The sequence below is a fragment of the Hipposideros armiger genome, unplaced genomic scaffold, assembly GCF_001890085.2.
Source record: "Hipposideros armiger isolate ML-2016 unplaced genomic scaffold, ASM189008v1 scaffold_149, whole genome shotgun sequence".
In the NCBI taxonomy this organism is placed as follows: Eukaryota; Metazoa; Chordata; class Mammalia; order Chiroptera; family Hipposideridae; genus Hipposideros; species Hipposideros armiger.
The window spans coordinates 3637423-3650661 of record NW_017731499.1 but is presented as its reverse complement, the minus strand read 5'-3'; the positions used below and the strand labels follow the sequence as shown (position 1 = coordinate 3650661).

Below are 13239 nucleotides of genomic sequence, written 5' to 3'. Positions count from 1 at the left end.
GTGGGGAGAGGTGGGTTTAGTTCCCATACAAGTTAGGGCTCTGGGGGTCCTGGGAGGAAGCGCCTGGTGGGAAGAAATACCAGGGGTAGGTGAGGAGACTGGGCTGACCTGGTTGCATCTCTGACTTTATCTGCAATGGAGTTGGAATCTCTGAAACAGATGCCTTGGAGCAGCTGGAGAAGGTCCAGGAAAGTCTTTGGAGAAGGAACTCTGGTTCACACAGTCCAAATTTGGGCTGGAGGGAGGAATCCAGCTTATGTATCCTGCTGGTCCAGGGCAGAAAAATACCTAGCATGTACGCTGCCCTTTCCTGCACTCACGGCAGACACTGCTCATCCATCACAGTGGGCTGTCCTGGGAGCCTGGGTGGGGCTTCACAGCCCTTTCAACTCTGCGTTCTAGGTAGCTGCTACCAATCGAATGGGCATGGCTTGAGAGAGGAGCTTTCCCAATGTCCTTCCTAGGACCTCACCCATCTCCTCTTCCAGACTTCCACCACGTTGGAGGGAAGCAATATAGCACGTTTGTTAGGGTTCTGGAGTCATCTTACTAGGATTTGAATCCCAGCTCCACCCTGACCCTCCCTGTGTGGTGGCTGTCTCATTGCCTCTTCACACCAAGCCTCAACTTCCTGTCCTGTGAAATGGGGGCAACACTAGCATCTACTTCATAGGGAATGTTGTGATTGGGGTGTGTGTGTGTGTGTGTGTGTGTGTGTGTGTGTGTGTGTGTGTGTGTGCGCGCGCGCGTACATGTCTAGATGCTCCACAAATGAGGTTCCTTTGCTTTCGCTATAAGGAGCCAGCCCCACAGGTGGGTTTAGGGGTGGTTTTGGCACTGCCTGGAGGGTAGAAGTCTGACAAGTGGAACAGGATTGGAAGGAGATGGTGCAGTCAGGGGCTACATCATGCAGGGGCTTCTGTCTTTTTCTTAAGGTTAAATGGAGCAGGAAGTGGACAGGTTTGGACCCACAAACCTTGCCATGCTCCCTGCCACCACAGGGCTTTTGTTCCCCATGATTGTCCTCTTTGCAAGAATGCTCTTTCTCGGTGTCCTGTCTCAAACCCATTCTGCATCTAGTTAACTTCCGAAGATCTTCCAGATGGTTCTCACTCATCACCTCTTTAGGGAAGCCTTCCCTGATCTCCCACCCCTTTCTTTATGTGCTCCCAAGGGTCCTCAGCCTCCACCCATCCCCCCAGCCTCACAATAGCTTTGCTCGCCATTATCTCCCAGAGCCTAGCACCTTGCCTGATTACACCGTAGAGGCCCAACACTTATGAATAAATGAAGGAACACAGATCAGTGTCGTAGTCTAAAATGTCACTGTGGTCACATCCCAGAGAGGACACTGGGCCACAGTAGAGGCAGGGAGGCCAGCGAGCAGGCTGATGCTCTAAACCAAGGGACAAGTCAAGGTGGCTCTGAATGAAGATGGTGACAACACAGACGGAGGAAAGTAGATGATGTCAAGGACTAGGAAGCAAACTTTGTGATGATAAATTCCTGGCAGGTATTTTTCTTCATTCCTCTGTTCTTCTTTGGGTTTTACAATCACCGCCTTGCCTAATGGAAATTCCCAAGGGTGAAGAAGAAGAAGGAAAGTAAAATATAAACTATTTTGCAAACTGGGGTGGTGGGAGGAAGGCTTATAATCCCCCCATGGTAATCAGAAGCTGGCAGAGCCCGGCTGGTGGACCCCTTTCCTCTGGTCCCCCAACAAAGTTATTACCACCCTTTGAAATCTGCACGTTGCTCTGCCAACTCACAGCTCCAAATGCCCAGTAGGAGTGTCTGTGAGCTCAGTGCATTAACTGCCCAGTGGAGAAGAACAGGCTTATTGAAGTCGTCAAAGCTGAAAGTGTGTTTGAACTGCGGTGTGTCCTGCCGAGCATTTTATGAATATGCAGAATCAAACAGGAGCTAGTAGAAGCCAGAGGGGAGCAGGCAGAAAGAGGCTCTCTTTAAAATCCCAGCCAATGGAGGCACACATTTCAACTCATTAAAACACACAGCAGACTGTTATAGAAGCTTTCAAAAAGGGCTTTCGATTGAGTTAATATCCTGGGGGACTTTTAATTTTTTCTTTCTTTGTAGAAAGTTTTCCAGGGGCAACGCCAAATGTTCTAAGGCAGGCATTGTCTCAAAGGGGTTGGGCGGAAGGAGAGGGCAGCTTTCCTGCCGGTGACAAAAATCAGATCCCCGATCTGGGCTTTCAAAAGGCACTTTCCTTCTTTTCCAACTAACTTATCTGTCTCATCTCCCAGAATCGTTTACACTTTTCAGTTTGATGGTCTCCACTTGACAGCGTGGCCCATATGCTTGCTGCTTTTGATGGAAATGGTTCTGCTTGAATTCCCTTATTTAGTTTTAAATTTCCTCATTTTAGGTTCGGCCCTGGGTGTTTTCACTACTTGGGAAAGTGCCTCCATGGAACGCTCCCCCTCTGCTCCCCAAAGCCTGGAGTCCCTGCACGGGGTCACCTTGAAGATTTCTCAGCGAAAAACTGGTGTTGAACAGACACTTATTGCCAGTTTACCTAGGCAGGTGACACCTCCAGGGAGCTCTTTACTCGTGGTGTGGCAGCCGATGCTGCAATTTTCCTGATTTGATATCAAAGCCTTCTCCGTCTTTTCCTAGGGTAACTGGATTTTTCTTACTTTCCATCCTCCCTCTAAATAAAACCCACTTAAGGAAAAGAGAAATAATGTACTACATTGGACAAAGAAATCCTGCTTTGTTCTATTGCCCAAATGCCAGCTAAGTAGACACAAGCTTTCCTTTATCATCATCTTCATGGCTGTGCCCTTAGGTAGTTTGTAAAAATGGCACCGAATCTTTACTTCTCGTGAGATCCACATCATGTGACTTTACAGAGCCCTCCCACTCTGACTCTGGGTAGCTACATGACTTGATTTGGCCAATAGGATGTTAACAAATGTGATGCAAGTAGAGGCATGAATGTGCTTCATGATTGGGCCTGTCTGCTCTCGCCGTCTCCCACTGCCATGAGAAGGGTGTTCCCAGGTTAGCTCATTGGTCCCAGGGGGAGGATGAGAGACACACAAGAGCAGAGCTGAATCTCTCAGTCATCCCAGCTCACATCTAGCTGAGACCAGAAAAACCACCCTGCTAAGCAGACCCAGGAGCTAGAATAATATCTATTGTGTCAAGGCACAGAGTTTGGGGGCAGTTCGTTATGCAGCTTTATTGTAGCAATAGATGATTGCTATCTCCTGAGAATATAACTGAATTAATGATGGTTTTGAATATTCCTTCTGTTGCGGGGGATGTAAATTAAAGAGTTGGCCATATGGGGAGGAAGCCATGAGTGCGTTGACAAGAGTGTATCAGCTGGGCTAGTTTCTTTAGGAGGGATGCTTAAGAGCTTTCAACCAAGAAAACTCAGAAATTGAACCACTGGAAGCTGAGGGAGGTTTTCCGTAGCTTCAACTTTTTTGATCCTTTATTCTTTTGATGGGAGAAGGTCAGATGGAGTGAGTGGCGATGAATATCTCTGAGGGTCAATGCACCACCTTCCTGTTGCTTGTCTGGCAACTAAACCTAACAAGCTTATTTCAGTTTGCAAAATGTGATTTTTATTTGTCTTTGGAGGCTGTGCTCAGGAAGGAAACCCATGGGTGTTTGAGTGTTCAGTCAAGCCTTGTAATATTGAAATCTCTTTGAATAGTTGATCTTTTTAGCTATACCTATTTTTTTGCAATAGGAATGTTATCTATGTCTTGATGAACAATCTATTTCCTGATACTTGATTCATCACTGTGATTTTTGGATGGTCCCGAAAAGAACTTTCATTTTATTTTTTAAATAAAAAAACAATTTTGGGGGGATGGATTGGATTTATTTAGGTTGACGTTCCTCACCCTTAACAGAAAACACAATGTGGTGGTTACCAGAGGGGAGGGGAGTGTTAACGTTTTCTTTTCTTTAGTTTTGCTTATTGTAAGAATGCATTATATATTACATATAACATGCAAAATATGTGTTAATCAACTACTTATGTATCAGTAAGGCTTTAGGTCAACAGTTGGCTATTAATAGTTAAGTTTTGGGGGAGTTAAAAGTCATAGGCAGATTTTCAGCTGCACAAAGAGTTGGCACCCCAAACTCCTGCATTGTTCAAGGTTCAACTGTATAATTTAAATACAGTGTATTAAGCAGTCTCACACTGGCGAGGAAGGCCTATCAGAAGCTGGCCCGGAAATGGCACCCCGATAAAAACCTGGATAATGCCACAAAAGCAGCTTAACAATTTAAATTAATCCAAGCAGCACATGGTGTATTGAGTGACCCCGAGAAAAGAGCATGTCATGATAACCATAGACAGGCTCTGCTCAAAGCTGGGCTCGATGGAGAGTATCAAGATGACAGTTTATGTTTGCTTCACTATTTCACTGTTACCTGTGACTCTGGTTATGGAGATGATGAAAAAGGTGTATCATCATGTTTGTGAAATGATGGCGAGGGAAGAACTAGAATCTCTCTTAGAAGAGGATGTCCCAACTTTTGGAGACTCCCAGGGTGACTGTGGTGCAGTAGGTAGCCTACCCTTTCTGCCCTTCTTGGCAGAGTTTGTGCACTCTAAATAACTTTGCTTGGAAAGAAGAATATGATACACGACAAGCTTCCGACCACTGGGAGAAATGTGCCATGAAAAAAAGGAAACAAAAAGACTCAAGACAAAGCGAGGGAGGAGAAGAATGAGCTTGTTCGTCAGCTGGTAGCTTTCATTCTTAAAAGAGATAAACGCACAGGCTCATCGAAAACCGATGGAAGAACAGAATGGAGAGAAGGCAGCCGGAGCTAAAGCTAGCAGAACTGGCAGAGCAGTGCGAAGGACGGAGCTGGTGGATGATGCTGGTGGATTTGGAAAAGGAGCTCAGGGAGACGGAGGCGCAGTATGAAACGGAGCTGGAGATAGGTCAGAAGAAGATGAAATGGAGAACATGAGCCCAAAGACAGGATGATAAGGACAGGGATGAGGCCAAGGATGCAGAGCTTTATGATTGCCTACACTGCCCAGCATGTGACAAATCTCTCAAGACGGAAAACGCCCTCGTGAAAAGGAATCATGAAACATCAAAGAAGCATCGGGAAATGGTTGTTTATCAAAACAACGGTTGGAGGAGGAGGAAGACAATTTTTCAGGACCTCAGACTGATGAAAATGTGTTGAATGCCAGTTCTGAGGAGGACACAGAGGGTGCACAAAACAAAAGCTTTCTAGAAAACAGAAGAAACAGAAACCAGCCCAGGATTATAATTTCAATAAAGATGGAACTGGAGTAGGAGTAAAGGTTTAGCCAGAAGATACCAACTTTAGACAGTGCCAAAGAATTGGAAGATATTCCCCAAGAAAATGTCAGTGTCAGGGTCTGTTGAACTGTGTGATGACCCAAAAAGTGAAGCTAAAAGCTTTCCTGAACCCAAAGGAAAGAAAGTCAAAGACACGAACAGATCTGTCAAAATACCTGCTGAAGCACAGACGATGGATGGTGTTCTTTTCAGCGGTGCAAGCTGCTATAGTGAATTTCCATCCCAGAATAAACTTTTTGACCGTCCAAAGGCCACAGATCATGCAAGAGCACCTCCATCATCTTTTTAAAACAGCATAGCAAGCAAATCGACACAAGAAAGAAAAACGTAAAAACAGACATTCTGCTAACCCTGTTTCTTTTTTATTGTGATTTTCCTCTATGTTTTGAAACCAAAAATTCAACTGAAATCACCTGAAGAGTTAAAATTTCAGTGAGCTGCAATTGATTGCTTTGTGGAAGGTTATTTTTTATCTTGTAAAACTTTTTTTGGTTTCCTATGTATTTTTTTACACATTTCATTAGTGATTGACTTCTACTTTTGCCATTGGAATTGACTTGAATATCTCAAAACAGGTAAATATTGTAAACTATGTCTTCTTGATTTCTGTTGGTTCGTGTGGACAGAAATGTACCAGGAGAATTAAACTATTTTAACACATACAAAAAAAAAATACAATGCGTTAAATTGCCACCTGCTGTGGATTGAATCATGTCATGCCCCCAGCCCCCCTCCCGCCATATGTATGTTGAAGCCATAACCCCCATTGTGACTATATCTGGAGACAGAGTATAAAGGAAGTAATAAAGTTAAGTGACATCCTAAGGATCAGGTTCTAATCCAATAGGATGGGCATCCTCATAAGAGGACGAAGACACACCAGAGACCTCTCACTCTCTGCACATATACAGAGGGAAGGCCATGTGAGGACACGGTGAGAAGGCAGCTATCTGCATGCCAAGAAAAGAGCCCCCACCAGAAACCAAACCCTGCCAGAGCTTGATCTGGGACTCCCAGCCTCCAAAACTGTGAGAAAGAAAGGTCTGTTGTTCAGGCTTCTTAGCCTGTTATTTTGTTATGGGAGCCTGTGCTGACTAATACAATACCTCTTCCTTAGTTTCCTGGGGCTGGTTCCCTATTATTTATGAATTTGTCATTATTTTATTAGATGTAATTTAGTTTTATTGCAATATAGCTTTGTGTAAGTTTAAGATGTATCATATGATTAGATATACACATCAATTGTGAAATTATTACCCCAATAAGATTAATTAATATATCCATCTCCTCACATAGTTATTATTTTGTTTGTTTGTTTGTGATGGGAACTTTTAAGATTTATTTTCTTAGCAACTTTCAAGTATACGATACAGTATTATTAACTATAGTCACCATGCTGTACATTAGATCCCCAGCACTTAACGCATCTTATAATTAGTACCTTTTGACCCCAAATCTCCCTATTTACTCCACCCTCCAGCCCCTGGCAACCACCAATCTACTCTCTGTCTCTATGAGTTTGGCTTTTTTAGATTCCACATATAAGTGAGATCATACAGTATTTACCTTTCTCTGTCTGACTTATTTCATTTAGTATAGTGTCGTCAAGTTTCATCTCTGTTGTTGGAAATGTCAGGATTTCCTTAAGTTTTAATTTTTATGGCTGAATAACATTCCATTATAAATACACACATCACATCACGTCACATCATATCACATCACATTTTTTCCTCCATTCATCTATTGATGAACACTTCAGTTGTTTCCATATCTTGGCTATTGTAAGTAGTTCTGCAATGAACATGGGGGTGCAGATTTCTCTGTGAGATGGTGATTTCATTTTCTTTGGATATGTATCCACAGGTGGGATTGCTAAATTATATGTTACTATATTTCTTGATTCCTGGAAGCTGTTGATTGTAAGACAAACTATCGATTTAATAGCAGCTCTTTTGGGGGGGAAAAATGACATCAAATATACATATCAGTTACATGACATATCCCAATTTCAGCAGAGTTAAAATGTGAAGGACAAAATGCATCTTAGAAAACAAGAAAATAGGGTATATTTAATTCCACAGTATCAACTCCCTACCAAGTGCAAAGCTCTAGACTCTGATGTGGTTCCCCCACGAAAATTAATCAGAGCACTCACTTATGTTTTGTTTAATATCTTTAGTGACATATAACTCACATATCATACAATTCACTTATTTAAAGTTCACAATTTGATGGGGTTTAGTATAGTCAGCGTTGTGCAACCATCACCACGATCAACATTAGAGCATTTTCATCACCCCAACAGGAAACCCCGTACCCCTTATCAGTTCCTCTCCTTTTCTCCCCTCCCCCCAACCCCTGGCTACCACTCATCTATGTTCTATCTCTAAATATTTGCCTATTCTGAACATTTCATACAAATGGAATCATACAATAAAGGCAAATGTTATTGAGCACTTTCTCTGTATGCCCAGCACAGCATTTGAAAAGTATTATCTAATGTAATCCTTAACAACTAACCTAACCAGTGGAGACCCACCATACCCATATAACAGATGAGAAGACTGAGGCACAGAGGGGCTAACTGGCTTCTTCAGGGTCACACAGCTAGTAAGCGGCTGAACTTGAATCTATTGTCAGGCAGTATGGACCTACGTGTATACTGACCAGTGCTGAGGAAATGTGAAAACTCGGATGGTCCTCAACCACATTCTGGGACTTTCTCTGCCTAGTGCTTCATCGGGGTGCTCCATAGTGGGGCAACCTCAATGTGTGAAAGCCGATGCTTTAGGATTGTCCTGTCCAATAGGGAAGCCCGGCAAGGATTGGAGCCCAGACCATGGCGAAGAGGCTGCTCTGTGTTTGTGCGTGTGCTCCACCAACAGCCATTGGCCCCATGAGTGAGCTTCTCCCTGGGTCTTCTGTGTCCACATGTGTGTACACTGAAAACTTTGAACTGGCTCATTTCTATGGTCTGTTTCATCTCAGGCTGCTTCTGACTATTTTCATCTCAATCCTGCTCTCTGGAGAGGTCTGTGCTTAAGTAAATTAGCATCAATTCCAGCATGAAAGTGTCTCTCTACTGGGACAGCGAAGAAGCTGGGTTTGTTTTAGGTTTGTTTCTGAAAGTGAATTTTGAAAAACATGAACTCTGTGGTTTGATATTATGGGGACGTTATGCTAATTTTAAAAAAATGTTAATATAACAACTTTAATGAAAAATATTTTTTCCAAATTTAAAAAAAGAACGTTTTGGTGAGAAAATTGGCATCTTTTGCAAAACTCTTTACTGTCTGGCTTAGTAGAAAAAAGCTGGATGTTCATATTGTTTCAATCTGTTTTGATGTCACACATCATACAGGCCTGGAAAATGCCACTATATATTCCTGAGATTGCCACGGGGATATGAAATATAGTTTGGGGGATATAATCAATAGTGTTGTAAAGATTTTGTAGGGTGTCAGATGGGCACTTGTCTTATTAGGGAGACCACTTCATGGACGGTGTAGATTCCTGCAGTGTATATCTGAAACTAAAGCTGAATAATATCGATTGTCAACTATAATTTTACACACACACACACACACACACACACACACACACACACACACACATATATATATATATATATGGAGTACAGCACAGGGAATAGAGTCAATGGAATTGTAACAGCTATATACGATGCTAGAGGGGTAGTAGATTGGGGGAGGGGAGTTATCACTTTGTGAGAGGTATACACGTCTATTTATTACATTGTTTTGTACACCTGAAACTAATTTAAAAAATAAGCTAATTTTCTTAAGCAAAAGAAAAATTTCATGGAATAGGACAAAAGGGTCATGATCCCATGTGCTTGGGAAACATTGCATTAAGTGAAATTGTGTAGCTATCTTTACTGCAGGACTTTTCATAGCCTTTAATGCCCTATAATCTTCACCACAGTGATTTCCTCACTGTAGGGGACTCACATGGGACACACTCCAGTGTGAGATACCCAGCATCCCTTGCAAGGAAGTGCCTCTCCTCCTTAGCTGTATACCGGTAGCAGAAACAGCTGTTGTAACAAAGTCACACTGCTCCCATGGCCACAGAGAGTGATTGTCTGAATCACAATATGCCACCCCCTTGAACTGATGAGTCTTTTCTCCTAGAATTTATACTGGGACCCTAGAGCAAGGAGAAGCAAGTCTGTCCCCACAACACGCAAAATTCAGTAATTCTTAATACATGATACTAAGTACTTAGTACATGGTATGTTCCAAGATGGGGACCAAGGATGCAGCATATCTCAGACTTATCTGTATTACTTTTGCATGGAGAAGCATCTTGTAGGATTGTGCTCCACTATCTTCATTTGGGTTGTATTGTCATGAGTTTCAGGATACTCCTTCAGACTGTAGTTCCCTTCTGTAATGAGAATCCCAAATGGAGGCAATTGCTGGCATTGGTTCAAGGGTTTCAACATTGTGAAAGAGTAAATCTGGGCATTGACTAGGGGTTGGCTAGTTTAGGCTGGCTTCTGCTGGGGAAATGGGGACGAGTGCTGCTCCACATGACACCTATCCTCTGGCAGACCACATTGGACATGTTCATGCGGTGATGACAGACAAGATTCTAGAGTGAGGGATGTTCAAATGCTTTCAAGCCTCTGCGTGTGTGTCACACTTGCCTGCACCTCATTGGCCAAAGCAGATCACGTGATCAAGCTGAAGTCAGAGTGTGCAGGTGCTGCAGAGTCACGTGACAAAGGGTACAGGCAGACAGAGGTAGAGGTAGAGAATTTGGGCCAGTTTTTCAAACCTCTACACCATAAGATAATGGTTCAGAGAAGGATATTTTTGAACAGTCCTTGAGCTAAGAATTGTTTTTACATTTTTAAAGGGTTGTAAGATAATAACAATAACAAAAATTTGTGACACAGACTATCTGTGTCCTGAAAAACCTAAAATCTTTACCATTTGGCCATTTACCAAAAAAAACCAAAAAACAAAAACCACCAGTTGCCCACTGGTGGAGAGCATGGGTGCTAGAGTCAGTCCACTTGTGTCCAAAACCCAGCTGTGCCACTCACTGGCTGTGTGACCTTGGGCAAATTACTTGACCACTCAGGTCCCTCATCTATAAAATGGGGTTTCCAATACCACCCACCTCATAGGACTGCTCTGAGGATTGAATGAACTATTGTATGTGAAGTCCTACTCCAGTACTTGGCACATCATAAGGGCTGCATAAGTTCTACCTCGTATTATTACCCCACGGGGGTGCTGGGGAGACTGGATGGAGTGAGGCAGAGCTTCTGGTATACTATATCGACTAAGCTTAGGACTTGGCACGTATGCTGTGAGCTTTGAGTGTGCTAAGCCAAGCTGTGTTTAGCCCCAGGTGTGTGATGTACTGTGTTCTTAGTCACACTTACAGGGGGATCTATATACGTACAAAAACACCACAGAGAAATGCACGCTGGTCTCACGCCAACAGAACGGCAGGTAAATGGAGGCTTGCTCCAGCTGTCCTGTCTCCGGGGTGTTGCTCGGCTGACCTTTGGATCTTCTATGCTCCCCTGTCTTGCTGTGACACTGCATGGTTTCTTAGCAAAGTAATGAAGAGCAGCTGCTTCTGAGGCACATTCCAGCAAGCTGTTTCTGGTTGGTGTCTGGGTGCAGCTGCTGTCACGACTGCACATTGAATCACCACGCTGCTCCGTCAAAACCGAGGTGTGCAGAGAGGAAGGTACCAGTTCAGGAACTGCCAGAGAAGTCATCATTTTCTGCTGCTTAGTGATGGCTAGTTGAGAACTTCTGAAGAGGCATTCCCGGGGACCCCTCCAGGACCTTGGGACCACGGTTACTCATCGGTGTGTGTTATCTTAAATCCATTTTTCCATCTGGAAAATGGGAACAATGATCATTCTTGTCTCATATAGTTAACAGTAGGATTACAAGAGAATATTATAAAGCAGGGGTCTCTGCAGACTACAGCCTAGGAGCTAAGAATGGATTTTACATTTTTAAATGGTTGAAAAAAATTAAGAGAAAAGTAATATGTCAGGACACATGAACGTTATATGAAATTCAAATATCAGTATCCACAGAAAAAATTTTATAGAACCAGCCACACTCATGCCTTTACGTTTTGTCTCTACAATATTGTGGTACAATGCCAGAGCTGGGAAGCTGTGACAGAGACGGGATTAGCTTGCAAAGCTGAAAATATTTACTATTGGGCCCCTTGCAGACAAAGTTTGCCCACCCTGATGTAAAGCATTGTTTTCATGTGGTTTCCCCAGAGATAGGCCTTGATACAAGGGTTTGCATACAAATGCTTATTTGAGAGGTGATCCCATGAAACCCCACTGGAGAGTGAGGGCGTAATGCAAGCAAGGGGGAGGCAGCCAGGGAACAGTATGTTGTCCAGGTGGGTCGGGGGCTCAATCCCATCAGGTAACACTGGGAAGCACACGGAATCTGGCCTTTGAGTTATTCCACCTAAGGACCATAATCAGTTGTTGGTTGAAGGCTGCTTTGGGGAAGGAGGCTAGAATTGATTTCCTGGCATTTCTGAGAGGAAGCATACCATCCTGCATGGAGCAAGGGCTCCATAAATAGTAGCTATTAATAAAAACATAATAAGACAGTCAACATTGGAAATTGGCAAAGTGTGTTGGTTGAGTCAGATTCTGTGTGACCTTGGGCAAGTACTTACCTTCTCTGAACCTCATTAAGACTGTAGTCAGGATTAAATGAGATAATTCTTGGCACCAAGTAAGTGCAGCATACATTTTCATTACTAGTAATACTCATTGGATTGAAATATATTCACATATTGAGTCAGATTCATAAAACTTGTATGAAAATTGCGCCTGTTTCTTTTTAAATCCCTGGGCATGTAATAAGATTCTGTAATTAAAATATGCAAGACATCTGAGAGCCAGAAAAGTCAAATATTAATGAGTTAAGAAAGGAGAACATGGGCCGGGAGTGTCATTCTGTGGGAGTGTTACCGCTAGTGCGTGGACGCCTGGGTCTGAGCATAGATATAGCCTGATACTTAATTAGTTCTCAAGGTCTCGGCTGCAGATCTCATTTTTATGGAAGCAAGAAGGCTCAGGAAGCCCAGAGCACATCCCTAAACACCCTTTTGGTGTCCTTGAGAATTCTCAAGCCCGTGTATGCGTTGGTGCACAAGGGCCAGTCCTTGGGTTAAAGGGACTGCGAACGCAGAGCTCGCCAAGCCAGGGTATCCACTTTCAAGGCATTCCTCATCTGCCTGAGATGTTCTTATGACGAACACATCAGTCCCACTAGTGGTATTGGAAATAGACGAGGAAGGTTGACTCTGAGCATGAGAGTCAGCAAAGGCGTCCCCCAGTGGTGTGGACCTGGGGAAGATGAGACAGATTTTATAGTCAGGAAAGGGAAGAATGAACAGGTATTCCTGGAAGAAGGAGGATAAGCAAGGAAACAAAAACTTGAAAGCATGCTTGGCAACGGAGTTTATTTTATTAGGAATGGGTCTGGAGCCAGAAGGATGGGGCCGCGTCATCCTGCAGTGGCGTCTCCTATTTGAATGTGAACTTGAAAAGATTCGCAGTGGGGAGTCATCTAATTTCAGAGCAGGGCATTGACATGATCAAGTGTTCTGTTAAAAATTCTTCTGACCCAGGCATGTGGGGTCTAGGTGGTGAAGAATGGGAGGCAGGAAAGTGATGGTTCTAAACAATGGTCCAGATAAGAGGCTGGAGTTAGATAAGTATTGGAAGCTACAGAGAAGCGGGTGTGAGATGGTCTGAGTCTATTCATAATGAGCTTTTCCCTCGGGGGCGGAAAGGAGAAACAGAGGCAGGGAATGGATGAAATGATGTATCCATTGTAGTTTTAGTTTGGGCTGCTGCCATGTTTAAAAC

General features: G+C 43.4%; 1 pseudogene; it reads left to right on the top strand.

Annotated features, from left to right (window-relative positions):
- The window catches only part of LOC109387162 (dnaJ homolog subfamily C member 21-like), a 101803-nt pseudogene extending 96096 nt beyond the window's left edge, over window positions 1–5707 (top strand).
- The last annotated feature ends 7532 nt before the right edge of the window (window positions 5708–13239 follow it).